Here is a 25894-nt window from a genome sequence, read left to right on the forward strand (position 1 = left end):
TGTGGCTGGTGGCTGAGGCCACCTACACCACACCAGGGCCTGTGGCTGCTGGCTGAGGCGACTTATACCACACCAGGGCCCTTTTGCTACTGGCTGAGGCCACTTACACCACACCAGTGCCTGTGGCTTCTGTCTGAGGCGACTTACACCACACCAGGGCCTGTGGCTGCTGGCTGAGGCCAATTACACCACACCAGGGTCTGTGGCTCTTGCTCAGGCCACTTACACCACACCAGGGCCTGTGGCACTGGCTGAGGCCACTTACACCACACCAGGGCCTGTGGCTGCTGGCTGAGGCCACTTACACCACACCAGGGCCTGTGGCTGCTGGCTGAGGCCACTTACACCACACCAGGGCCTGTGGCTGCTGGCTGAGGCCACCTACACCACACCAGGGCCTGTGGCTGCTGGCTGAGGCCACTTACACCACACCAGGGCCCTTTTGCTGGTGGCTGAGGCCACTTACACCACACCAGTGCCTGTGGCTTCTGGCTGAGGCGACTTACACCACACACCAGGGCCTGTGGCTGCTGGCTGAGGCCACTTACACCACTCCAAGGCCTGTGGCTCTTGCTCAGGCCACTCACATCACACCAGGCCCTGCGCTTCTGGCCGAGGCCATCTTCACCAAACCAGGCCCTGTGCTCCTTGCTGTGGTCATGTACAACACACCAGGCCCTGTGCTGGTTCCTGAGGCCATCTTCAACAATCCAGGGCCTGTGCTGTTGGATAAATGCCAAACTGAGCCTTTGGGTTAGGGTATTATGCAAACATGCAGGTATGGTTATAGCATTGTCTTCGTAACTTCAGGTACTTGCCACCTAATCACTTGAATCCACAAATTGAGACATTGTGCTGGAGCCAGCAGCTTACGGCCATACCACCCTGAGCACGCCCGACCTCGTCTGATCTCGGAAGCTAAGCAGGGCTGGGCTTGGTTAGTACTTGGATGGGAGACTGCCTGGGAATACCTGGTGCTGTAAGCCTTTCATTTTCATGTCATTGAACCGCTTTTGATCCAGAGAAGGGGTGTATTAAAAGACCAAAAGCAACTGCCCATTAATGAGGGCACATTAACGACACTGCTTTTGGCTGTTTTCCAATGTCTTGTGCTGCTAGCTGATGCAACCTACACCACACAAGGGCCTGAGTGACCGGCTGGGGCCACTTACACCACATCAGGGCCTGTGGCTCTGGCTGAGGCCACTTTCACCACACCAGGGCCTGTGGCTGCTGGCTGAGGCCACCTACACCACACCAGGGCATTAGTTGCTATTGAGGCCAATTACACCACACCAGGGTCTGTGGCTCTTGCTCAGGCCACTTACACCACACCAGGGCCTGTGGCTCTTGCTCAGGCCACTTACACCACACCAGGGCCTGTGGCTGCTGGCTGAGGCCACCTACACCACACCAGGGCATTAGTTGCTATTGAGGCCAATTACACCACACCAGGGTCTGTGGCTCTTGCTCAGGCCACTTACACCACACCAGGGCCTGTGGCTCTTGCTCAGGCCACTTACACCACACCAGGGCCTGTGGCACTGGCTGAGGCCACTTACACCACACCAGGGCCTGTGGCTGCTGGCTGAGGCCACTTACACCACACCAGGGCCTGTGGCTGGTGGCTGAGGCCACCTACACCACACCAGGGCCTGTGGCTGCTGGCTGAGGCGACTTACACCACACCAGGGCCCTTTTGCTGCTGGCTGAGGCCACTTACACCACACCAGTGCCTGTGGCTTCTGTCTGAGGCGACTTACACCACACCAGGGCCTGTGGCTGCTGGCTGAGGCCAATTACACCACACCAGGGTCTGTGGCTCTTGCTCAGGCCACTTACACCACACCAGGGCCTGTGGCACTGGCTGAGGCCACTTACACCACACCAGGGCCTGTGGCTGCTGGCTGAGGCCACTTACACCACACCAGGGCCTGTGGCTGCTGGTTGAGGCCACTTACACCACACCAGGGCCTGTGGCTGCTGGCTGAGGCCACCTACACCACACCAGGGCCTGTGGCTGCTGGCTGAGGCGAGTTACACCACACCAGGGCCCTTTTGCTGCTGGCTGAGGCCACTTACACCACACCAGTGCCTGTGGCTTCTGGCTGAGGCGACTTACACCACACCAGGGCCTGTGGCTGCTGGCTGAGGCCACTTACACCACACCAGGGCCTGTGGCTCTTGCTCAGGCCACTCACATCACACCAGGCCCTGCGCTTCTGGCTGAGGCCACCTACACCACACCAGGGCCTGTGGCTGCTGACTGAGGCGACTTACACCACACAAGGGCCTGAGTGACCGGCTGGGGCCACTTACACCACACCAGGGCCTGTGGCTGCTGGCTGAGGCCACTTACACCACACCAGGGCCTGTGGCTGCTGGCTGAGGCCACCTACACCACACCAGGGCCTTAGTTGCTATTGAGGCCACTTACACCACACAAGGGCCTGTGGCTGCTGGCTGAGGCCACCTACACCACACCAGGGCCTTAGTTGCTATTGAGGCCACTTACACCACATCAGGGCCTGTGGCTCTGGCTGAGGCCACTTACACCACACCAGGGCCTGTGGCTGCTGGCTGAGGCCAGTTACACCACACCAGAGCCTGTGGCTGCTGGCTGAAGCCACTTACACCACACCAGGGCCTTAGTTGCTATTGAGGCCACTTACACCACACCAGGGCCTGTGGCTGCTTGCTGAGGCCACCTACACCACACCAGGGCCTGTGGCTGCTGGCTGAGGCGACTTACACCACACCAGGGCCCTTTTGCTGCTGGCTGAGGCGACTTACACCACACCAGGGCCTGTGGCTGCTGGCTGAGGCCATCTTCACCAAACCAGGCCCTGTGCTGCTTGCTGTGGCCATGTAAAACACACTAGGTCCTGTGCTGGTTCTTGAGGCCATCTTCAACAATCCAGGGCCTGTGCTGTTGGATAAATGCCAAACTGAGCCTTTGGGTTAGGGTATTATGCAAACATGCAGGTATGGCTATAGGATTGTCTTCGTAACTTCAGGTACTTGCCACCTAATCACTTGAATCCATAAATTGAGACATTGTGCTGGGGCCAGCAGCTTACGGCCATACCACCCTGAGCACGCCTGACCTCGTCTGATCTCGGAAGCTAAGCAGGGCTTGGCTTGGTTAGCACTTGGATGGGAGACTGCCTGTGAATACCTGGTGCTGTAAGCCTTTCATTTTCATGTCATTGAACCGCTTTTGATCCAGAGAAGGGGTGTATTAAAAGACCAAAAGCAGCTCCCCATTAATGAGGGCACATTAACGACATTGCTTTTGGCTGTTTTCCAATGTCTTGTGCTGCTAGCTGATGCCACCTACACCACACCAGGGCCTGAGTGACCGGCTGGGGCCACTTACACCACATCAGGGCCTTAGTTGCTATTGAGGCCAATTACACCACACCAGGGTCTGTGGCTCTTGCTCAGGCCACTTACACCACACCAGGGCCTGTGGCTGCTGGCTGAGGCCACTTACACCACACAAGGGCCTGTGGCTGCTGGCTGAGGCCACCTACACCACACCAGGGCCTGTGGCTGCTGGCTGAGACCACTTACACCACACCAGGGCCTGTGGCTCTTGCTCAGGCCACTTACACCACACCAGGGCCTGTGGCTGCTGGCTGAGACCACTTACACCACACCAGGGCCTGTGGCTGCTGGCTGAGACCACTTACACCACACCAGGGCCTGTGGCTGCTGGCTGAGGCCACTTACACCACACAAGGGCCTGTGGCTGCTGGCTGAGGCCACCTACACCACACCAGGGCCTGTGGCTGCTGGCTGAGACCACTTACACCACACCAGGGCCTGTGGCTCTTGCTCAGGCCACTTACACCACACCAGGGCCTGTGGCTCTTGCTCAGGCCACTTACACCACACCAGGGCCTGTGGCTCTTGCTCAGGCCACTCATATCACAACAGGCCCTGTGCTTCTGGCCGAGGCCATCTTCACCAAACCTGGCCCTCTGCTGCTAGCTGTGGCCATGTACAACACACCAGGCCCTGTGCTGGTTCCTGAGGCCATCTTCAACAATCCAGGGCCTGTGCTGTTGGATAAATGCCAAACTGAGCCTTTGGGTTAGGGTATTATGCAAAAATGCAGGTATGGTTATAGGATTGTCTTCGTAACTTCAGGTACTTGCCACCTAATCACTTGAATCCATAAATTGAGACATTGTGCTGGGGCCAGCATCTTACGGCCATACCACCCTTTGCACGCCCGACCTCGTCTGATCTCGGAAGCTAAGCAGGGCTGGGCTTGGTTAGTACTTGGATGGGAGACTGCCTGGGAATACCTGGTGCTTTAAGCCTTTGATTTTCATGTCATTGAACCGCTTTTGATCCAGAGAAGGGGTGTATTAAAAGACCAAAAGCAGCTACCCATTAATGAGGGCACATTAACGACATTGCTTTTGGCTGTTTTCCAATGTCTTGTGCTGCTAGCTGATGCCACCTACACCACATCAGGGCCTGATTGACCGGCTGGGGCCACTTACACCACATCAGGGCCTGTGGGCTCTGGCTGAGGCCACTTACACCACACCAGGGCCCTTTTGCTGCTGGCTGAGGCCACTTACACCACACCAGTGCCTGTGGCTTCTGGCTGAGGCGACTTACACCACACCAGGGCCTGTGGCTGCTTGCTGAGGCCAGTTACACCACACCAGGGCCTGTGGCTGCTGGCTGAGGCCACTTACACCACACAAGGGCCTGTGGCTGCTGGCTGAGGCCACCTACACCACACCAGGGCCTGTGGCTGCTGGCTGAGACCACTTACACCACACCAGGGCCTGTGGCTCTTGCTCAGGCCACTTACACCACACCAGGGCCTGTGGCTCTTGCTCAGGCCACTTACACCACACCAGGGCCTGTGGCACTGGCTGAGGCCACTTACACCACACCAGGGCCTGAGTGACCGGCTGGGGCCACTTACACCACATCAGGGCCTGTGGCTCTGGCTGAGGCCACTTACACCACACCAGGCCCTGTGGCTGCTGGCTGAGGCCACTTACACCACACCAGGGCCTGTGGCTGCTGGCTGAGGCCACTTACACCACACCAGGGCCCTTTTGCTGCTGGCTGAGGCCACGTACACCACACCAGTGCCTGTGGCTTCTGGCTGAGGCGACTTACACCACACCAGGGCCTGTGGCTGCTGGCTGAGGCCACTTACACCACACCAGGGCCTGTGGCTCTTGCTCAGGCCACTCACATCACACCAGGCCCTGCGCTTCTGGCCGAGGCCATCTTCACCAAACCAGGCCCTGTGCTGCTTGCTGTGGCCATGTACAACACACCAGGCCCTGTGCTGGTTCCTGAGGCCATCTTCAACAATCCAGGGCCTGTGCTGTTGGATAAATGCCAAACTGAGCCTTTGGGTTAGGGTATTATGCAAACATGCAGGTATGGTTATAGGATTGTCTTCGTAACTTCAGGTACTTGCCACCTAATCACTTGAATCCATAAATTGAGACATTGTGCTGGAGCCAGCAGCTTACGGCCATACCACCCTGAGCACCTCTGATCTCGGAAGCTAAGCAGGGCTGGGCTTGGTTAGTACTAGGATGGGAGACTGCCTGGGAATACCTGGTGCTGTAAGTCTTTCATTTTCATGTCATTGAACCGCTTTTGATCCAGAGAAGGGGTGTATTAAAAGACCAAAAGCATCTGCCCATTAATGAGGGCACATTAACCACATTGCTTTTGGCTCTTTTCCAATGTCTTGTGCTGCTAGCTGATGCCACCTACACCACACCAGGGCCTGAGTGACCGGCTGGGGCCACTTACACCACATCAGGGCCTGTGGCTCTGGCTGAGGCCACTTACACCACACCAGGGCCTGTGGCTGCTGGCTGAGGCAAGTTACACCACACCAGAGCCTGTGGCTGCTGGCTGAAGCCACTTACACCACACCAGGGCCTTAGTTGCTATTGAGGCCACTTACACCACACCAGTGCCTGTGGCTTCTGGCTGAGGCGACTTACACCACACCAGGGCCTGTGGCTGCTGGCTGAGACCACTTACACCACACCAGGGCCTGTGGCTCTTGCTCAGGCCACTCACATCACACCAGGCCCTGCGCTTCTGGCCGAGGCCATCTTCACCAAACCAGGCCCTTTGGCTCTTGCTCAGGCCACTTACACCACACCAGGGCCTTATTTGCTATTGAGGCCACTTACACCACACCAGGGCCTGTGGCTCTGGCTTAGGCCACTTACACCACACCAGGGCCTGTGGCACTGGCTGAGGCCACTTACACCACACCAGGGCCTGAGTGACCGGCTGGGGCCACTTACACCACATCAGGGCCTGTGGCTCTGGCTGAGGCCACTTACACCACACCAGGCCCTGTGGCTGCTGGCTGAGGCCACTTACACCACACCAGGGCCTGTGGCTGCTGGCTGAGGCCACTTACACCACACCAGGGCCCTTTTGCTGCTGGCTGAGGCCACTTACACCACACCAGTGCCTGTGGCTTCTGGCTGAGGCGACTTACACCACACCAGGGCCTGTGGCTGCTGGCTGAGGCCACTTACACCACACCAGGGCCTGTGGCTCTTGCTCAGGCCACTCACATCACACCAGGCCCTGCGCTTCTGGCTGAGGCCATCTTCACCAAACCAGGCCCTGTGCTGCTTGCTGTGGCCATGTACAACACACCAGGCCCTGTGCTGGTTCCTGAGGCCATCTTCAACAATCCAGGGCCTGTGCTGTTGGATAAATGCCAAACTGAGCCTTTGGGTTAGGGTATTATGCAAACATGCAGGTATGGCTATAGGATTGTCTTCGTAACTTCAGGTACTTGCCACCTAATCACTTGAATCCATAAATTGAGACATTGTGCTGGAGCCAGCAGCTTACGGCCATACCACCCTGAGCACGCCCGACCTCGTCTGATCTCGGAAGCTAAGCAGGGCTGGGATTGGTTAGTACTTGGATGGGAGACTGCCTGGGAATACCTGGTGCTGTAAGCCTTTCATTTTCATGTCATTGAACCGCTTTTGATCCAGAGAAGGGGTGTATTAAAAGACCAAAAGCAGCTGCCCATTAATGAGGGCACATTAACGACACTGCTTTTGGCTCTTTTCCAATGTCTTGTGCTGCTAGCTGATGCCACCTACACCACACCAGGGCCTGAGTGACCGGCTGGGGCCACTTACACCACATCAGGGCCTGTGGCTCTGGCTGAGGCCACTTACACCACACCAGGGCCTGTGGTTGCTGGCTGAGGCCAGTTACACCACACCAGAGCCTGTGGCTGCTGGCTGAAGCCACTTACACCACACCAGGGCCTTAGTTGCTATTGAGGCCACTTACACCACACCAGGGCCTGTGGCTGCTGGCTGAGGCAACCTACACCACACCAGGGCCTGTGGCTCTTGCTCAGGCCACTCACATCACACCAGGCCCTGCGCTTCTGGCCGAGGCCATCTTCACCAAACCAGGCCCTTTGGCTCTTGCTCAGGCCACTTACACCACACCAGGGCCTTATTTGCTATTGAGGCCACTTACACCACACCAGGGCCTGTGGCTCTGGCTTAGGCCACTTACACCACACCAGGGCCTGTGGCACTTGCTCAGGCCACTTACACCACACCAGGGCCTGTGGCTGCTGGCTGAGGCCACTTACACCACACCAGGGCCTGTGGCTCTTGCTCAGGCCACTTACACCACACCAGGGCCTGTGGCACTGGCTGAGGCCACTTAGACCACACCAGGGCCTGTGGCTGCTGGCTGAGGCCACTTACACCACACCAGGGCCTGTGGCTGCTGGCTGAGGCCACTTACACCAAACCAGGGCCTGTGGCTGCTGGCTGAGGCCACATACACCACACCAGGGCCTTAGTTGCTATTGAGGCCAATTACACCACACCAGGGCCTGTGGCTCTTGCTCAGGCCACTTACACCACACCACGGCCTGTGGCTCTTGCTCAGGCCACTCATATCACACCAGGCCCTGTGCTTGTGGCTGCTTGCTGAGGCCATCTTCACCAAACCAGGCCCTGTGCTGCTAGCTGTGGCCATGTACAACACACCAGGCCCTGTGCTGGTTCCTGAGGCCATCTTCAACAATCCAGGGCCTGTGCTGTTGGATAAATGCTAAACTGAGCCTTTGGGTTAGGGTCTTATGCAAACATGCAGGTATGGTTATAGGATTGTCTTCGTAACTTCAGGTACTTGCCACCTAATCACTTGAATCCATAAATTGAGACATTGTGCTGGGGCCAGCAGCTTACGGCCATACCACCCTGAGCACGCCCGACCTCGTCTGATCTTGGAAGCTAAGCAGGGCTGGGCTTGGTTAGTACTTGGATAGGAGACTGCCTCGGAATACCTGGTGCTGTAAGCCTTTCCTTTTCATGTCATTGAACCGCTTTTGATCCAGAGAAGGGGTGTATTAAAAGACCAAAAGCAGCTGCCCATTAATGAGGGCACATTAACGACATTGCTTTTGGCTCTTTTCCAATGTCTTGTTCTGCTAGCTGATGCCACCTACACTACACCAGGGCCTGATTGACCGGTTGGGGCCACTTACACCACATCAGGGCCTGTGGCTCTGGCTGAGGCCACTTACACCACACCAGGGCCTGTGGCTGCTGGATGAGGCCAGTTACACCACAACAGGGCCTGTGGCTGCTGCCTGAGGCCACATACACCACACCAGGGCCTTAGTTGCTATTGAGGGTAATTACACCACACCAGGGTCTGTGGCTCTTGCTCAGGCCACTTACACCACACCAGGGCCTCAGTTGCTATTGAGGCCAATTACACCACACCAGGGTCTTTGGCTCTTGCTCAGGCCACTTACACCACACCAGGGCCTGTGGCACTGGCTGAGGCCACTTAGACCACACCAGGGCCTGTGGCTGCTGGCTGAGGCCACTTACACCACACCAGGACCTTATTTGCTATTGAGGCCACTTACACCACACCAGGGCCTGTGGCTGCTGGCTGAGGCCACTTACACCATACCAGGGCCTGTGGCTCTTGCTCAGGCCACTTACACCACACCAGGGCCTGTGGCTCTTGCTCAGGCCACTTACACCACACCAGGGCCTGTGGCTGCTGGATGAGGCCAGTTACACCACAACAGGGCCTGTGGCTGCTGCCTGAGGCCACATACACCACACCAGGGCCTTAGTTGCTATTGAGGCCAATTACACCACACCAGGGTCTGTGGCTCTTGCTCAGGCCACTTACACCACACCAGGGCCTGTTGCACTGGCTGAGGCCACTTAGACCACACCAGGGCCTGTGGCTGCTGGTTGAGGCCACTTACACCACACCAGGGCCTGTGGCTGCTGGCTGAGGCCACTTACACCACACCAGGGCCTGTGGCTGCTGGCTGAGGCCACTTACACCACACCAGGGCCTGTGGCTTCTTGCTGAGGCGACTTACACCACACCAGGGCCTGTTGCTGCTGGCTGAGGCGACTTACACCACACCAGGGCCTGTGGCTTCTGGCTGAGGCGACTTACACCACACCAGGGCCTGTGGCTGCTGGCTGATTCCACTTACACCACACCAGGGCCTGTGGCTCTTGCTCAGGCCACTCATATCACACCAGGCCCTGTGCTTCTGGCCCAGGCCATCTTCACCAAACCAGGCCCTGTGCTGCTTGCTGTGGCCATGTACAACACACCAGGCCCTGTGCTGGTTCCTGAGGCCATCTTCAACAATCCAGGGCCTGTGCTGTTGGATAAATGCTAAACTGAGCCTTTTTGTTAGGGTATTATGCAAACATGCAGGTATGGTTATAGGATTGTCTTCGTAACTTCAGGTACTTGCCACCTAATCACTTGAATCCATAAATTGAGACATTGTGCTGGGGCCAGCAGCTTACGGCCATACCACCCTGAGCACGCCCGACCTCGTCTGATCTCGGAAGGTAAGCAGGGCTGGGCTTGGTTAGTACTTGGATGGGAGACTGCCTGGGAATACCTGGTGCTGTAAGCCTTTCATTTTCATGTCATTGAACCGCTTTTGATCCAGAGAAGGGGTGTATTAAAAGACCAAAAGCAGCTGCCCATTAATGAGAGCACATTAACGACATTGCTTTTGGCTCTTTACCAATGTATTGTGCTGCTAGCTGAGGCCACCTACACCACACAAGGGCCTGAGTGACCGGCTGGGGCCACTTACACCACATCAGGGCCTGTGGCTCTGGCTGAGGCCACTTACACCACACCAGGGCCTGTGGCACTGGCTAAGGCAATCTACACCACACCCGGAACTGAGTTGCCGGATGGGGCCACTTACACCACAACAGGGCCTGGGACGTTTTGTCAGAGCACTGGGCAACAGTCATAGCAAAGAGATGATTCCGTACCATTGATTCATTAATGTTGAATTCTCTCGCAGCTGCTCTATTCCCATGTTGTTGCAGTATATTAATAACTAACCTGGTATTGTCGATGAATGATCTCAGTTGTTCTCCTGTCTGAAGTTTGGCCTGTGTATAGCAACCTGCTATGTGATTGCATTTGTTCCTGACCACCAGAATCCGTCACGTTAACTTTTATCGAGTGGAAAAAAAGTTGGCGTTCATCCTCCAGCTTCACTGTGCTAATGTTGTGCTAACATAGCTGTGTTGCTAGCAATCACATAGCACAACATTATATACTAGGTAGTCCAACTTTTTTTCTCACGTGGTGAGTGATATTCTGTCTATAGTTCATGTTGAATGTTAACATTTGTTTTGGTTCTTTAAATGTTAGGGGTTTAAGAGAATCTTTTCAAAGAAAAGCCTTATTTTTGTACTGCAAAGGTAAAAAATCAAACTGTATTTTTCTACAAGAGACTCATTCATCTGATAGTGATGTATCTTTTTGGTCAAACCAATGGGGTAGCAAAATCCTGTTTAGCCATGGCTCAACTAGGTCGGGGGGTGTAGCAATTTTATTCAATAACTTTCCTGGGGATCTTGTACTACAACGGACTGATTTGAATGGTCATTGGTTGATTGCTGTAATGAGAGTTGAAAGTTTGTTTTTCATTTTAGTCAACATTTATGGATATAACAATGAAAGTCAGAATAAAATTATGTTAGAAGATATAACTTCAAATATTTTTGAACTTAAAGATCAATACCCTACAGAATACTATTAGATTATTCTGTTATTATAGGTTACCTTATATATGTAATCAAAGTAGTTGAATTAGAATACTGCTGTAGATCATATTATGCCCTTTAATATAGAGTGTGTGATCTGTATGTAGTTTAGTTCTCATTATACTTTTGAGTTTAAAGAACATATTCACTTATTAGTTTATTAGATAAGTGTGCATCACTCTATATCCTTGATCTGCTATGAATGTATTACACTGTTTTCTTGACATGCTTTATTGTTGAATCATAAAAAGAAGGTTGTAAGCAGGAGACTCTGTGTCTAAGACAGGGGAGATAGACCACATTCCATACCCCCACCTTTACAGAGAGCAGAGAAAGACAGGGAGCCGAGGTCGTAACTTGGACGCCGTAACAGAGAAAGAATGTGAATGTTTGGGCTTTTACAGCTAGGTGGGGGCCACTAGCGGCTATAAGAAGCTGAGTAACACGTCACCATTTCGAGACTGCTGTGACCCTCTTCAGGCATGTCTCCCCATCATGATGGTCCTTATGCTCTTAAGTGTTGAATTGTATGGAAATAAATGATTGTTGATTGAGCATAAATACACCGAGTATTGTCCTTCCTTCAGCCCAAAGATTCAAAGAATTGGGAGATTTCAACAATACATTTTAATGGGTGGTGATTGGAATATGACTCCTGATGAATGGACTGATAGATGGCCCTCAAGGACAGGTAGACCACAAAAAAATAACCTAGTTATAGATTTTTTGATAAGTAACAACTTGACAGATATTTGGAGAGTAAGAAATACAGGAATTAAGAGCTTTTCCTGGTTTAAACCAAATGGAGCTTGTAAATCTAGAATAGACTATTGGCTAGGAAGTGACATCATTATTAGCCACACTGTAAAAGTTGTAATGTCAAATGCACCTCTATCTGATCATTGCTTTATTGAACTGTGCTTAGAATCGGAAATTAGACAATCAAATAAAAGAACTTATTGGAAGTTCAATGCCAAACTTTTACAAAATGAAGACTACTGCAACATAGTCAAAAAAATTATAAAAGATATTATGGCTGATCATCTAATTGTAGGATATATCAGTAAATGGGAATTCATTAAATTCAAAATTAGAGAATTTAGTATTCAATTCAGTAAAAACATAAGTCAAAAGCAAAGAGAATATGAATGTAAATTATTCCAAGAAATTACTTATTGCTGTAGTAAAGATGATCTAAATACCCAAGAAAGGAGTAAACTTATGGAGTTGCAAACTAAATTAGATCAGCTCTACCTAAATAAAGCAGAAGGAGCTTTTGTGCGTTCACGGGCCAAGTGGATTGAGGAGGGGGAAAGAAATTCTTCATATTTTTTTAATTTAGAAAAGAGCAGACAGAAAAGAAATTTTATATCTTCTCTGTTAATTGATGGCATTGAATGTGACGACCCTAAAATTTTGGAGAATGAAACTTATACATTCTATTCCAATTTATACTCCTCACAGTTCTCCCAAGCAGATTGTGATGTCTTTTTTGATCAAATAGATAATCTGATCCCTAAAATTGATGAATCATTTAAGGAATTATGTGAATCTGACTTCAGAATTGAAGAGTTAGATGCATCTGTTAAGAAAATGGCACTTAATAAATCCCCTGGTCCAGATGGGCTTACAGTTAATTTCTTCCAATTTTTTTGGGAAGACTTACGGGAAATTTTATTCAAAGCTATACTGGCCAGTATTGAAAAGGGAGAATTGATATCTAGCATGAAACAAGGATTAATTACATTGATTCCTAAACCAAACAAAGATAAACGACAATTGGATAACTTAAGGCCCATAACTTTATTAAATACAGATTATAAAATTTTCTCTAGCTCAGTTGCAACAAGGCTCAAACAAGGGGTTTCAAGTATAATTAGTGATGTAAATGCTGTTAAAATGTTCTGTGTGGATTTCATGATGTAGATGACTGATTTATAATAAGTTACATAATTTCATGAATGTATATAGTTTGTGTTGAAATGTCTTTATTTGAAATGTACATGTGTAAGGTGTAAGAGCTAGTGTCTCGTGAGAATACCCTTAACGAGAGTACACGAGACTTTTCATGGACTGTGAGGGAGCAGATGTCTCTCATGAAGCGATTTTAAGCTAAAAGTTTACTAAAAGAAAGGGCAATACAAGGACTTAAGGACCTCTTTTCAGGACAAGCAGCCAACGAGGTATTTGTCATTTGAGAAATGTTTTTTATTTGTGTTTGGACTTAATATGTGTACTGTAAAGTTGCTAATTGGTTTGTACTATTCGCTCGTGACCAGTTCTCACGGCGTATTGGCGTAATGGCGTATCGGCGTACTGGTGATGGTGAAGCTGAGGAGAGAAGGCCCAAGTAATAAACGCCCGTTTCAAAGAACCGACCTGTGTCTGTGTTGTCGTGAAGAGAGCTACAAGTGAGACACAATCAGGGTTTTTGAAAGACAGGAACATTCATAATAATATCAGATTGGTTTTAGACTTACTGGACTACAATGATCTAATTAGTGATGACAGTTTTATTCTTTTCTTGGACTTTTATAAAGCTTTCGATTCAGTAGAACATCCTTTTATTTTAGAAACACTAACTCGATTTGGATTTGGGGATAAATTTAGGAAGATAACAGATATACTGTATAATGATATAAATAGCTCTGTGTCATTAGGCTATGGCACTGGTAAAAGATTTAGCGTCAAATAAGGAATTAGGCAAGGGTGTGGAAGCTCTCCGTTGTTGTTCATAATGGTTGTGGAGATGCTCGCAATTCTAATTAAAAACAGCAGCGTTGCCAGAATTGAGATTATGGATAATTTTTTAATAATTAGTCAACTTGCGGATGACACTACTCTTTTCTTAAAAAATGAACATCAGATTCCCCTGGTAAAACAAATAATCACTACATTCTCAAAAGCTTCAGGCTTAAAGTTAAATTTAAATAAATGTGAATTATTGGCATTAAAGGAGTGTAATTAATTTTAAGACTAAACCAACACTAGCTTACTGGAAAAACGACTTCTACCTGTTGGTTAAATCTTTGACTTTAGTTAAAAAGAAAAAGGCTGCTTTTTTTGTTTCCTTTATGGAAGATTTTGATTTAGTGAGTTAATAATTTGTTAAATTATGTGACCCCTTTATATTTTATTTTCACTATGTATGAAAGTTGCTAATATGTAAGAAATGTCTATTCTCTGAATCTGTAATATATGGTGCATTTTGTTTGTATGTTTATATTACTAATAAAAAATAAATTTTTTTTTAAAAAAAGGTAGTCCAACTTCAGTAACCCTGCAAACGCTACTGCTGTTTAGTTTTCTGTCTTCATTTATGTTGGAAGTGGTAGCAGAATGTACGTTTTAATTAGTTTCAAAAATCTCTCAATCAGAACATGGTATGTCATGTTTAGGTGGAAACTAGTGAGCTAACTTCCTGTTAACTTTAACTCCGTTAATTTTAATAAATTCTGTTTTCATGGATGCCTGGATGCTAACTTAATTGTTACACCTGGTAAAGCAGCAACGCTGATGATTTTATTAAAGATGAAAGAATTAGACCGTTTTTAACTCTGTGTTCGTTTGACTTTGGGACCTGAAGCTGTCATGGTCCTGCGACCATGACTCAGTGACTTTATGTTTATGTTTATCTCCACTTTATGTTCAGTATTGTCAATAAATCACCTTCACATCTAAGGAAGCGCTGCGTTTGAGTCCTCCTTCCACTCTTCACACGGCCGCTGCCCCGGACCGTGACAGTACGACGCGAACACAAGATGGACCCAGCAGCGCTTAATCCGTCCAGGGAGCTACGGGAGACGCTCATCGATGCCACACAGGAGCTGATCGACCTGTGGCTGGAAAGCCCGGGTGGCACGTCCCAGCGCGCTATAGAGAGGCGGCTACAGCGTCTGGTGACCGGTCTCCCATGGCTTCTGGACTCGCTCTGTTCGTGGGAGCGGGAGTTTCTCCTTTTGGACCTTGGACTACACCCCCCGTCTGCATTCACTTTCGAGCAGCCCGATGCGGTGAGTAATAATAATAATAATAATAATGGATTGGATTTATATAGCGCTTTTCAAGGCACCCAAAGCGCTTTACAATGCCACTATTCATTCACTCTCACATTCATACACTGGTGAGCGGGATGCATTGCTTTCCCCAGTTTCCGGGACTTTGTTTTCTGGGGCTATTCAGAGCGGGATGGGAGACTGTACGGGTCGCTTGCCTACCTTCGTGGTAACGGATCCTTCCCAAGTGGGCGTGTACAAACCCTCTGTAAAACTGAGAGACTGTTTCTCTGCCGCCCCTTCTGAGCCAGGACTTTATCACCATTCTCCGGCTCAGTTCTGTGTCCAGCCACAAGCTTCCCAGTCTGTAGCTCAACCGTTAGCCTCCCTTAAGCCACAATTTTCACACTGTTTTTCCACCGCTGTTTCTGAGCAGGGAGACAAACTGTTTCACTACGGACCTGTTCCTCAAAAGCTGGCTACATTAGAGACTATTGCTCACTCCGGGGCTTCCCCAGAGGCTGGGTTACTGCCCTCAGCTTACTCTGGACCCCTTGGAGGCCAAGATGCCAGCTGTGAACTGCACCAGGCTGTCACTGCCTGAGCAGGGTCAGTGCTCTGCGCAGCTGCAGCCCTCCTTATGTGTGCCGGAGGCCCACGTGCCTACTGGTTTTGTTTCATGTGTGCCAGAGGCCCACGTGCCTACTGGTTTTGTTTCATGTGTGCCAGAGGCCCACGTGCCTACTGGTTTTGTTTCATGTGTGCCAGAGGCCCACGTGCCTACTGGTTTTGTTTCATGTGTGCCGGGGGCCCCGGTGCCCACTGGTTCTGCGGCTGTTTTCGCTGGGGGGCCCGAGGAGCCCGTCCAGCCTCCTGTTTCGCCTGCTGGGGGGCCTGAGGAGCCCGTCCAGCCTCCTGTTTCGCCTGCTGGGGGGCCCGAGGAGCCCGTCCAGCCTCATGCTTCTTCGGCTGGGGGGCCCGAGGAGCCCGTCCAGCCTCATGCCACACCGGCTGCCACGTCAGCTGGGGGGCCCGAGGATCCCGTCCAGCCACCTGTGGCTGCTTCTCCACCTGTGGCTGCTTCTCCACTTGTGGCTGCAGCGCCGCCTCCTGCAGTACCATCACCAGCAGCGCTACCACCTGCTACTGCCACGCCTCAGCCTGACGCTTCATCCTCACCTGGCCCGGCTTCAGCCTCGCCTGGTTCTGGTCCAGCTTCATCCTCACCTGGCCCAGCTTCAGCTTCAGCTTCAGCTTCAGCTTCGCCCGGCCCAGCTGCAGCTACAGCTTCGTCCTCGCCCAGCCCGGCTTCAGCTACAGCTTCGTCATCGCCTGGCCCGGCTTCAGCCTCGCTTGATTCTGGTCCAGCTTCATCCTCACCTGGCCCAGCTTCAGCTTCAGCGTCAGCTTCGCCCGGCCCAGCTGCAGCTACAGCTTCGTCCTCGCCCGGCCCAGCTGCAGCTACAGCTTCGTCCTCGCCCGGCCCGGCTTCAGCTACAGCTTCGTCCTCGCCCGGCCCGGCTTCAGTTACAGCTTCGTCATCGCCTGGCCCGGCTTCAGCCTCGCCTGATTCTGGTCCAGCTTCAGCCTCGCCTGATTCTGGTCCAGCTTCATCCTCACCTGGCCCAGCTTCAGCTTCATCCTCGCCTGGCCCGGCTTCATCCTCGTCTGGTCCAGCTTCAGCCTCGCCTGGTCCTGGCCCAGCTTCAGCCTCGCCTGGCCCGGCTTCAGCCTCGCCTGGCCCGGCTTCATCTTCGCCTGGCCCGGCTTCATCCTCGCCTGGTCCGGCTTCATCCTCGTCTGGTCCAGCCTTCGTGTCTGCACCCTCGTCTGGTCCAGCTTCAGCCTCGCCCGGTCCTGGTCCGGCTTCGTCCCTGCCTCGTCCGGCTTCATCCTCGTCTGGTCCAGCCTTCGTGCCCGCATCCTCGGCCACAGCATCCTCATCTTCACCCACTGCGCCTGGTCCAGCCTCCGCTTCAGCGTCTTCATCAGCATGTCCAGAATGTCCAGTGTGTGTGTAAGAACTATATGTGTGGGTCAGTACTGTGTGGTGGTGTGATTGAGAGACCGTATCGCCTGCGGGAAGAAGCTCCTCCTCAGTCTCTCTGTGTTGGTCTTCAGGGAGCGGAATCGCTTTCCTGACCTCAACAGAGAGAACAGTCTGTTGTTGGGATGGCTGAGGTCCTTCACAATCTTCCTGGCCTTGGTCCAGCACCGCCTGCTGTAGATTGAGTGCAGGTCAGGGAGCTCGGAGCAGATGGTGCACTCAGCTGACCGCACAACCCTCTGTAGAGCTCGTCTGTCCTGCATGGTGCTGTTCCTGAACCAGGTTAAGATGTTTGCCGTCAGGATGCTCTCTATGGTGCACGAGTAAAAGTTCCTGAGCACCTTGGAGGGCAGTTGGAAGTCTCTCAAGCGTCTGAGGTGGTAGAGACGCTGACGGGCCTTTTTCACCACGGTGTTGATGTGACAGGACCATGACAGGTCCTGCGTGATGTGAACTCCGAGGTATTTGAAGCTGTCCACTCTCTCCACTGGGCACTCGTTGATGACAGGGGTCTGGTAGTTCCTCTCCTGCTTAGTGCTGAAGTCCACTATCAGCTCCTTTGTCTTACTGACGTTTAGAAGGAGGTTGTTCCTCTGGCACCAGTTCTCCAGATTCCTAATCTCCTTCAGGTAGGCCGTCTTGTTGTTATCAGAGATCAGGCCCACCACGACGGTGTCGTCAGCAAACTTGATGATGGTGGTGGAGCTGGTAGTGGCCACGCAGTCATATGTGTACAGAGAGTACAGCAGGGGGCTCAGAACACACCCCTGGGGGGCTCCAGTGCTGAGAGTGGTGGAGGCTGAGACATGTCCGCCCATCCTTACTGCCTGTGGTCTGCCAGTTAGGAAGTTGGAGATCCACTGACACATAGATGAGCTGAGTCCCAGATGCTCCAGCTTGGTGGTGAGTGTGGAGGGAATTATGGTATTAAATGCAGAGCTGTAGTCTATGAAGAGCATTTTAACATAATTCCCCCTTCTGAAGAATAGCCTTTATTGTCATTGTACAGAGTACAACGAAATTGGAGTGCCACTCCCTTGGTGCAAGTTTCAATAATAAATATAAATGTAAAATATAAAAAGTACAAAAAAACAATCGTAAGTACTCAAACAATAGTATGTACAATATATACAGGATAGCAGCATTAATATAATCACAGTATGAATAGCAGCATAATATAGTGACAGTGACGGTATGGAATAGGTTCAATTATTTTTGTGCTTATTTACTACGGTGATAGCTCTGGGAAAGAAGCTATCCCTGAATCTGTTTGTCCTGGTTTTATGTGACCTGTACCGTCGGCCTGACGGTAATAGTTCAAACAGTTGATTGCTGGGGTGAGAGTTGTCCTTGATGATTGTTGGAGCCAAGTCCAGGCCAATATTTTACTCAGTTACATCATGCCATATTTAAGTATTTGTCATGATCTTTAAGTTTTTATTATAATCTTGATCATTTTAGGTTATAATGTAATATGCTGTGCTCCATAAATTAATCCTGCTTTGTTAGTCTGTTGTTGTTGTAAAGTGTTGGTAGATGTCGTAAAGGGGGTGTGTATTTGGCCCGCATGCGGAGGGGTAGGGGAAAAAGGTTAGGTAAGCAAGCAGGACGTGGAGCAACAGTTTTCTGACCGTCGCCGTTTTAATGTTATTTTTTGTAGCCACACAAAGGGAATATAAACGGAGCTCCCACCAGAGGCATTTGTTTTGTACCTTTCGATTTGTAAGGAAAATAAATGTTTTGCCCCTTTTTTCCTTCGCCTCATTTTTTGCTACCGGAAGGCATCCAAGAGACTTAACAAGAGCACGAGTCAGAAACTTTACGTCCTGCAGAAGCGGCAAAGAAGGACCGAAGGTTGCCACTACAATAGTCAGAAAACTGCTCCGAAAGTGAGAGGATTACGCACGCGTCACCGGCGCACAGAGTTAATCGGCCCGCAGCGCGGCAAGGGAAAACGGAAAACGGGACGTGAAAGAGGATGCGCTTAAGCCTTCCCGTGTTTTCCGGATCCTTTCGGCAGTAAGAAAACCCCACATCTGAAAAGTAAGAGGCTGTGCCTGCTTTACGGTTTGTGAAAATTCCTGTATGGTTAAGTGGTACATGGCCTGTGTAAAGGATTAATTGCATTGAAAGGTTTATGGCAGCGCAATTACTATGGAGCAGCAGGAAAAAAGAGTTTCCAAGCCAACCTTTAAAGCACAAGAGGAAAAGCTTCAGCATTTTAAAGTGACAAGGAAAACCAAGTTGGGTTATCTTACTAGAAAGATAAAAGAGATTGAGGAGCTTATGGAAGATGACGGCAATTTTGAGGAAGTGTCTGTTAAATTAGCCACTGACTTCTCAAAAATATATATTGAGTTTTGTGAAAACAACGATGCAGTCAAAAATCACTTGACTGAGTCGGAACTTCTTCATGATCAGACACAGTGGTATGAGCCAAAGGCTAGCTATTTGAGAAGTTTTGTGGAGAAAGTTGAGAGATGGTTAAAAGGAGTGGAAATGCAAGCAGATGAAGCAAGAATGGTTGATGCTGAAGTTGAGCCTGCAGACAGTGCTTCAGCAATTTCGTCCAGACGCAGTAAAGCACATCGAAGCAGTCGAACCTCTTCTGTTGTGTCTTCGAACACATATTCTGCCAAGCTAAAGATTGAGGCAGAGAGGGCTGCTCTGATAACACGTGCTGAGGCATTAAAGCAAAAGATGGAGATTGACAGACAAGAAGCTGTTCTTAAGGCAAAAAGGGAGGAATGGGAGTTGCAAACAGCTATTGCTGCAGCTAACGCAAAGCTTGAGGTGCTGACTGTGAAGGAGCCAGCCCATAACACTTCTGCTGACTTGGTCAACAAAATGGCTACCTGCCAAAGAGCTCCGGGCCAAAGTATTGGGGCCAGTTTTGGTTTGGTTCAGCCAGAACATGGAGATGTCGGTCGAGAATGTGAGTCGGAGGTAATGCAGGGCTCAGAAAGGAGTAGCAGGCTTCCTCATCCATTGAATAAGAAGGATAATAGCCAGTCTATTACTAGTCAAGGCAGGATGGCTGATGTTAAAGACTTGTTGGATGTCATAAAGCGACAAAACGAGATTACAGAGCTCCTAGTAAAACAACAGAAAGCATCCACTCTCCCCCCTTTGGATGTTCCAGTATTCAGTGGGGATCCACTGGAGTTTGGGTTTTTTATGAAAGCGTTCGAGCATGGGATTGAGGAAAGGACAGACAGCAATAGAGATAGGTTGCGCTTCCTGGAGCAGTTCACCCAAGGGAGACCCAAGGTTCTTGTTCGTAGCTGTTCGCACATGTATCCTGACAGGGGCTACGCTGAAGCTAAGAGGCTTCTGCGCAAGCATTTTGGGGATGAATATACTATTCCCTCAGCCTACATTGAAAGAGTTCTAAAATGGCCTGTAATCAAGCCAGAGGATGGTGATGCACTGATGGAGTTTGCTATGTTCCTCACTACTTGCTGTAACACAGTAGATAGCATGGAGTACATTGAGGAGATGGATAGCCCTACTAATATGAGAACAGTCATCTCCAAGCTTCCTTTTAAATTAAGGGAAAGGTGGAGGGGTTTCGCCTGTGACATTCAAGAACATACAGCAATGAGAGCTAGATTTGCTGATCTGGTCAGTTTTGTAGAGAAGCAGGCAAAGATCGCTTCTCACCCATTGTTTGGTAACATTCAGGACACCACTTTGTCTAGAGACAAGGGCAAAGCAAAGGTGTGCAGAGAGAATGCTCTGAAATTCAAGGAAAGGGAAAGCATCTTTGCTACTAATACAGCACCTGTATTAAACAGTGCAGAGCAGACAAAGAGGGAAAGGGAAAATGTAGGCTCTACAGGTGGAAGACAGTATCTTTTCTGTCATAAGGGAGGGCATAACCTCAGTACCTGCAGACTCCTCAAGCAAAAGCCTCACAGAGAAAGGCTTGATTTCCTCAAATCAAAGAGCTTGTGTTTTGGTTGCCTGTCACAGGGGCATCTGAGCAAAGGCTGCCAGCAAAGACACATGTGTGAGACTTGTTCTCAGAAACATCCCACCATTCTGCATAAGGAGCAGTACTCTTCTCCTGATAGTGACAGTAAAAGTATCAGAGAACCAGCAGCAAGTTTTTCTCCAGCAGCAGGCAGTGAAACATGCGGTTGTACGCATGAATCATACGCGTTCTTAGACCCAGGAAGCACTGGAACCTTTTGTACAGATGAGCTGATGAAGGATTTACAGGTCACAGGAAAAAAGTCCAACATTCTGCTCCGCACTATGGGAAAGGAAGCGACAATCAGTACTCATGTCGTTAAGGGTCTCGAGGTCAGTGGTTTGGATGAGGACAACTTTTTGAAGATTCCCCAGGTTTTCACACAGGCAGAGATTCCAGTAACAAAGGAGAACATTCCACAACAAAGCGATGTGGACAGATGGCCTTATTTGAAGGAGGTTCAGCTCAAGCAGATTGATGGAAAAATTGGTATGTTAATAGGCACGAATGTACCAAAGGCGCTTGAGCCCTGGAAGGTTATCAACAGTGAGGGCAACGGCCCATATGCTGTAAAAACTGCACTAGGCTGGACGATTAATGGACCTCTGCTAAGAGAAGAGGGTATTGCTCAAGGAGCTGTTGAGTGGCCACCGGTGATGGTGAACAGGATATCGGTGACAAAGCTAGAGGAGCTCTCGCAGCAGCAAATGAAGTATGACTTCCCTGAGCATGAGTTATCTGAGAAAATGGAAATGTCAGCCAGAGAAAGACAATTTATGGAGTCTGTGTCACTGTCAGTGAAGCAGATTCATGGTCACTACACCATTGGCCTTCCTTTAAAGAACAAGGGGGCTGCATTTCCAAACAACCATGTTGTGGCGGTACAAAGAGCAGAAGGCCTGAAACGGAGGCTGTTAAGAGACAGTGAGTTTCATCAGGAGTACACAAAGTTTATGACAGAGACACTGGAAAGGGGCTATGCCGAAGAAGTTCCTGTGGCAGAAACTTGTAAAAGTGGTAGCAGAATATGGTATCTCCCGCATCATGGGGTCTACCACCCAACCAAGCACAAGTTGAGAGTGGTATTTGACTGTGCATCCACGTATCAAGGCATGTCACTGAACTCACAGCTGTTGCAGGGGCAAGACTTAACCAATTCCCTCATAGGTGTTTTGATGAGGTTCAGGCAGGAACCAGTTGCCTTCATGTCTGATATTGAAGGCATGTTTCATCAAGTCAGGGTTCCCGATGAAGATGCTGATCTGTTGAGATTCTTGTGGTGGCCACAGGGAGATCTTGGTAAAGGCCTCAAGGAATACAGGATGGTAGTTCACTTGTTCGGTGCAACTTCTTCACCAAGCTGTGCATGCTACGCGCTGCAAAGGTGTGCTGAGGACAATCAGGCGAGGTTCAACCATATTGCAACGAACACTGTTCTAAGGAACTTTTATGTGGATGATTGCCTGAAGTCTGTCAGCACTGAAGAGCAGGCAATCTCACTGATTCGGGACCTCAGGGCTTTGTGCGCTGCAGGAGGTTTCAAGCTCACTAAGTGGATTTCCAACAGCAGAGCGGTGCTTGCGTCTATACCTGAGGATGACAGGGCCAAAGAAGTCAAGGAGCTCGATCTTGAAAGGGACTGCCTCCCTATTGAAAGAGCTTTAGGGGTTCAGTGGTGCGTGGAGTCTGACACGCTGAAATTTAGAGTTCTGGTTGAGAGCAAACCACTCACAAGGAGAGGACTGCTTTCGATGGTAAGCACCATATATGACCCACTTGGGATTTTATCCCCTCTGATCTTGCCAGTGAAGCACATCCTGCAAGAGCTAAGCAGAACAAAGCATGCATGGGATGATTTCATGCCAGAAGCTCTGTCTCTGCAGTGGCAACAGTGGGTCGGCAGTTTGCACCACTTAGCTAGGTTTGAGGTAGACAGATGTGTGAGACCAGTCAACCTTGGCAAGATCTCTTCAGCTCGACTTCATCACTTTGCCGATGCTAGTGAAAGGGGGTATGGCATAGCCACATATCTGGTTTCAAAAAACAATCTGAACCAGCCACATAGTGCTTTCATTATTGGTAAAGCCAGGGTTACACCATTGAAGGCAGTGACCATACCACGACTCGAGCTTACTGCTGCAGTGGTGGCAGCAAAGATGGACAGGATGGTAACAGCCGAACTGGAGTTGGAGTTGGAGGAGTCTGTCTTTTGGACGGACAGCACATCGGTGATTAAGTACCTCAAGAATGAAACAGCGAGGTTTCGTACGTTTGTTGCCAATCGAGTTGCTGCCATCAAGGATAGATCAGTTGTCTCTCAGTGGAGATATGTGAACACTTCGGCCAATCCTGCAGACTTTGCTTCCAGAGGGCTCAGTGTTGGTGCCTTTCTCAAGGCGAAGACATGGATCACGGGTCCAGATTTCATTTTGAAACCAGAAATGGAGTGGCCAGTAATGCCAGACAGTGTATGCCAGCCAATCTGTAATGACTCAGAAGTCAAAGAAGCATCAGTATATGCTCTTGTGGTTGAAGAAGCTGCAGACGCCACCTCTCAGCTCATTCATCATTACTCAAGCTGGCGTCGGGTTAAAAGAGCCGTTGCATGGGTCTTGAGATTAAAAGGTGTGCTGAAGCTTCTTGCTCAAAAGAGGAAGGATTTAAAAGAGAATCTCTATGATGGAAGGTTGGAGCAGGAGAAGCAAATGACACACTTCAAGGCTAACCTTCCCATCTTGCCATCAGCATATAGCCACTCTCATTCTCAGATCTACTCACGAGGATCTTGGGCATTGTGGCAGGAATCATGTCCTATCAAAGGTACGGCAGAAGTACTGGATACTAAGATCTCATGCTGCTGTCCGGAAGATTTTGTCCCGGTGCGTCGCCTGCAGACGGCATCATGGGAAAGCGGTAAGTCAGATCATGGCAGATCTTCCTACTGAAAGGCTCACGCCCGATGAGCCACCGTTCACAAGTGTCGGTGTGGACTACTTTGGTCCCTTCGAAATCAAAAGGGGTAGGACCATGATCAAAAGGTATGGCGTGGTTTTTACCTGCTTGACAGTGAGGGCTGTGCATATTGAGTTGGCAAATTCGTTGGACACGGACTCTTGTATTCATGCCTTGCGGAGGTTCATTGCTAGGAGGGGACAGGTTCAGTTGATGCGTTCTGACAATGGAACAAACTTTGTAAGTGCAGAGAGGGAGCTGCGGGAAGCAGTGCGTGCTTTGGATAATGCAAAGATTCAAGAAGCCTTGTTGGTTAAAGGCATCACATGGATATTCAACCCCCCAGCTGCCTCGCATTTTGGAGGAGTTTGGGAGCGGCAGATACGGTCCATACGCAAAGTGCTCAGCTCCGTTGTGGAGCAGCAGATCCTTGATGAGGAGGGTCTGCACACACTGCTGTGTGAGGTAGAGGCGATTATCAATAGCCGCCCTATCTCAAGAGTCTCTACCGATCCGAACAACCTGGAGGCCTTGACGCCAAACCATTTGCTTTTGATAAAAGCCAAAACTCCGCTACCTCCTGGAGTATTCAGCAGGAGCGACTTGTACTCGAGGCGTAGATGGCGTCAAGTCCAGTACTTGGCGGATTTGTTTTGGACACGGTGGATCAAGGAGTATCTGCCAGACTTGCAAAGGCGACAAAAGTGGGCCCAGCCACAAAGAAATATCAGTCAAGGTGATATTGTTCTCATCGTGGATGATTCCGCTCCAAGAAATTCATGGCTAATGGGTCGAGTGATTCAGACGTTTGAGGATGCCAAGGGTCGGGTTCGTCAAGCCAAGGTGAAAACCAGCAAAAACATTCTCCTACGACCTGTGGCGAAGCTTTGTGTGCTGCTAGAGTGTGATATGTAGTGCCCCTTCTACATATTACTCAAGAGACAGCGGTAAAGGCTGGTCTCCTACGGCGAGTCATGTGCTTGAACCTCTGACTCCATTCCCTAATCTCCTCAACATACACGCATCCGCGAAGACATGTTCCAGCTTAAGAAGAGTTCCTGCTGTAACAAGAAAAAACAAAGTTTCTGTTGGAATAAGGACATTAATGTGCCATATGAGCAGTTCAAGTACTTTGTATATTTGCCTGTTCGTTATCTGGAAGGTTTGATTTGTTGTTCTGAACAATATATAAGTGTATGTATAAGAGTAACTGTTTTGTGGCTCACAAGAACAATTAGGGGCCAGGATGTTGGAGCCAAGTCCAGGCCAATATTTTACTCAGTTACATCATGCCATATTTAAGTATTTGTCATGATCTTTAAGTTTTTATTATAATCTTGATCATTTTAGGTTATAATGTAATATGCTGTGCTCCATAAATTAATCCTGCTTTGTTAGTCTGTTGTTGTTGTAAAGTGTTGGTAGATGTCGTAAAGGGGGTGTGTATTTGGCCCGCATGCGGAGGGGTAGGGGAAAAAGGTTAGGTAAGCAAGCAGGACGTGGAGCAACAGTTTTCTGACCGTCGCCGTTTTAATGTTATTTTTTGTAGCCACACAAAGGGAATATAAACGGAGCTCCCACCAGAGGCATTTGTTTTGTACCTTTCGATTTGTAAGGAAAATAAATGTTTTGCCCCTTTTTTCCTTCGCCTCATTTTTTGCTACCGGAAGGCATCCAAGAGACTTAACAAGAGCACGAGTCAGAAACTTTACGTTCTGCAGAAGCGGCAAAGAAGGACCGAAGGTTGCCACTACAATGATATTGCCAGCTCTGCTGAGGTACCGAGAGT

General features: G+C 49.9%; 2 non-coding genes and 5 pseudogenes across 2 annotated transcripts; all 7 read left to right on the forward strand.

The window, feature by feature from the left end:
• Window positions 1–867: 867 nt before the first annotated feature.
• Window positions 868–986, forward strand: LOC146581101 (5S ribosomal RNA). Its single transcript, XR_014891839.1, has one exon. It is a non-coding gene; the product is annotated as a 5S ribosomal RNA (ribosomal RNA).
• Window positions 987–3074: 2088 nt separating this feature from the next.
• Window positions 3075–3193, forward strand: LOC146581102 (5S ribosomal RNA; annotated as a pseudogene).
• A 1019-nt stretch (window positions 3194–4212) lies between these two features.
• On the forward strand, window positions 4213–4331 carry LOC146581103 (5S ribosomal RNA; annotated as a pseudogene).
• A 1182-nt stretch (window positions 4332–5513) lies between these two features.
• On the forward strand, window positions 5514–5622 carry LOC146581104 (5S ribosomal RNA; annotated as a pseudogene).
• A 1254-nt stretch (window positions 5623–6876) lies between these two features.
• Window positions 6877–6995, forward strand: LOC146581105 (5S ribosomal RNA; annotated as a pseudogene).
• A 1257-nt stretch (window positions 6996–8252) lies between these two features.
• On the forward strand, window positions 8253–8371 carry LOC146581106 (5S ribosomal RNA; annotated as a pseudogene).
• Window positions 8372–9860: 1489 nt separating this feature from the next.
• LOC146581107 (5S ribosomal RNA) lies at window positions 9861–9979 on the forward strand. Its single transcript, XR_014891946.1, has one exon. It is a non-coding gene; the product is annotated as a 5S ribosomal RNA (ribosomal RNA).
• The last annotated feature ends 15915 nt before the right edge of the window (window positions 9980–25894 follow it).

Source organism: Mchenga conophoros, linkage group LG3 (assembly GCF_057382185.1).
Source record: "Mchenga conophoros isolate Kocher_MC1m ecotype Shallow Benthic linkage group LG3, M_conophoros_male_GT1.1, whole genome shotgun sequence".
NCBI lineage: Eukaryota > Metazoa > Chordata > Actinopteri > Cichliformes > Cichlidae > Mchenga > Mchenga conophoros.